We start from the raw sequence: 2834 nt of genomic DNA on the forward strand, positions 1-2834 counted from the left end.
TATTTAACTATCATGGTGGTTGTTAAACATTGAGAATGGTTGACAGCATTCTCAATCGCAATTAAGCATCATCATTAAACAAAACCCAACAAAATTAATTTAGAGTAACATGTTGAGATTCACATGATAATCCAGGTACTAGATACTCAAGATGTCCATAACCGGGGACACGGCTAATCATGATTAGTTTATTTCACTCTACAGAGGATTGCGCACTTTTCCCCACAAGACTCGATCGCCTCCGTTTGGTTTCTCGCACTACATGGTGTTTGAGAAGACGGATGACCGAGACACAGTCTTTCAGAAGCGCTAGCACCTTACGATGGATAGACTGTTACACCTACTTTCCCCTACATCTGCTAGTCTACCCTATAAGAGTTCGCACGACTTATTCAACTATGCCAGAGCCCATAATGGCTTGTGGCTGCACACTGAAGTTTCTAGTATGAATAATCTCATGATCCTTTTGAGCCTGGGTGGCGGTCCATAAAAAATAGGCAATCCTGGTCTACCCAGGTGCCTAGACAGGCAATCCTGGAATAACCAGGTACCTCAATCCACCCAGATGTGTGTTTAAGTTGCCACCTTAGATAAACCATTAATTAACAAACTCACATTTGTCATGAATATCACTCACCCAATCCACGTCTACTAGCATAGCATAGCATAATGGCAAACGTAGAAGTAACTCTCAAAGGTTTGACAATAAAACAGGTAATAGGTAGTACCTCAACTACTTCCCATCCCACAATTTAATTAGATCCTAATCATGCAATGTGAGAGGATTGATCTAATGCAATAAAACTGGGTAGTAGAAAAGTTATGATCAAAGTGTTTCTTGCCTTGCTGATGATCCGGGAAACCTAGCGATTCGAAGTAACAAGCGGCGCACTCCGGGTATTCTATCGCAGACAAACAAACAAACATGCAATAAGTACTCATCTAATGCACGGGTAAAACTCAAATAAGAGATCTAACCAGAAGGTTCAACTTAAGAACTCCGGTTGGCAAAAAGAATTAAATCGAACAAAGCAGCAAAAACCAAATGGCGAAAGAAACAACTTCGTTCTACTAATCTGGATCTAAGGCAATTTTTTACAGTAGAAAAAACTTGTTTAAGTTGGTTAAACGGATAGAAGGTTTCGAGACGAATCTCCAGGCGCTTGAATCGCCTGATTCCGATAAATGAGCGAAAAGTTATACTAAAACGAAAATCGGATCAGGAATCGCGATTAGAAAAATCACGGATTTAATCCAAGAAAAAGAAAAACGAGGAACGTTCGTTAGAACAAACGAACGGACGAACGCTCGTTGTTTAAATAAATCGGAAAAAGCGATCTATTTAAAAAAACTGAAACTAAAAAAAACCGACGGAAAACCAACGGAAAAACCGAACGGTTTTTCAGAAAAAAATAATAAAAATCCGGCGTGGAAATCGAGGCGACGGCAGACCTCGGGTGGCGGGTCGGCGGTGGCGGCGTGCGGCGGCGGCGGCGGCGGCGGCGGCTGGGGCGACTTGGGGCGGCTGGGGCTGGCTAGGGTTTCGGCTGGGCCTCCCCCCGGCTATATAAAACCTAGCGGGCCGGGAGTCCGGGTCGGACACGGCCCCTAGGTCGGTTCGTTTTTTTAATATTACGCGCAGAAGAAAAATAAAAAGAAATACTAAACGGACTCCAAAAATCCCGAAATAAATTTTCCCGGGCTTCTAAAATCAAGCCGCACAAGGTGGACATTTATTTGGGGCCTAAATGCAATTTTGAAAAACGCACATTTTTCCTAAATTCAAATAAAATAACGAAAAACTCCGAAATAAAATCTTATTTGATTTTATTATTAAATCCTCAATATTTCTTTATTTTGGGAAAGTCATTTTATTCGCTCTCTCATATTTTTGTAATAGAAATAATTGATGATAAAATAAATAAAATCAAATGATCCTATTCTCAAAATTTGAGAAAACTCAAATATGAAAATAAAGAATTTCCCAACTCTCTCCGTGGGTCCTTGAGTTGCGTAGAAATTTCTAGGATCAACCAAAATGCAAAATAAAATATGATGTGCATAGATGATCTAACGTATAACATTCCAAATTGAAAATTTGGGATGTTACATGCAGGAGGCTAATTTTTCCAGGGCTCACAAAATGAGATTGATCCAAGAAAATACATTTGACACCGTTTTGGAAGGATTGCATTTGAACATATTTGAATGTGATTCAAATAAGTTTGAATTAGGAAAACATTTTTGGAGAGTCCAAAAATGTTCGGAATTTTGTGGACATCGGGAAAGCGATGAAAGGAATTATGAGCAAAGTTTGGGGGGCCAAACTTGAAGCAGAAAAGACATGAGAGTTTACATTGCAAGTGTGTTTGCGGTTAATTCTAAACTAATGGAATATTTAATATAGCTCCCTAATATCAGGAGGATATGTTATAAAGAGAATCACCATGTGAATTCCCTCGGTTTAAATGGACCGAAGATCCATGCAATTTATTTAGTGGTTTTTTAAAACGGTTAGCATGATGACATGATGCAATGCACATGATGCAAAGATGAAAGCAACGGACCAAACAAATCACACGAAGAATCTCAGAAACCCTGGAAGGCATCTGAAGCTCTGGTCTTGAGGCGTCACAACACTCCACCACTACAAGAGGATCTCGTCCCGAGATCTAGGATGGCACCGGAGAGAAACAGAAGAGGAAGAGGAAGAGGTAAAACTAAATTTCTTTGACAAATGAGTGAAACCAAAGAACCTTGAAAAGGTTAAGCCATTTCGAGAAAAGAATACAACGGAGATGAACAAAGTTGAAAGCTCTCCGTTAGGAAAGAGG

The sequence above is a fragment of the Triticum aestivum genome, chromosome 4A (genome assembly GCF_018294505.1).
Source record: "Triticum aestivum cultivar Chinese Spring chromosome 4A, IWGSC CS RefSeq v2.1, whole genome shotgun sequence".
In the NCBI taxonomy this organism is placed as follows: Eukaryota; Viridiplantae; Streptophyta; class Magnoliopsida; order Poales; family Poaceae; genus Triticum; species Triticum aestivum.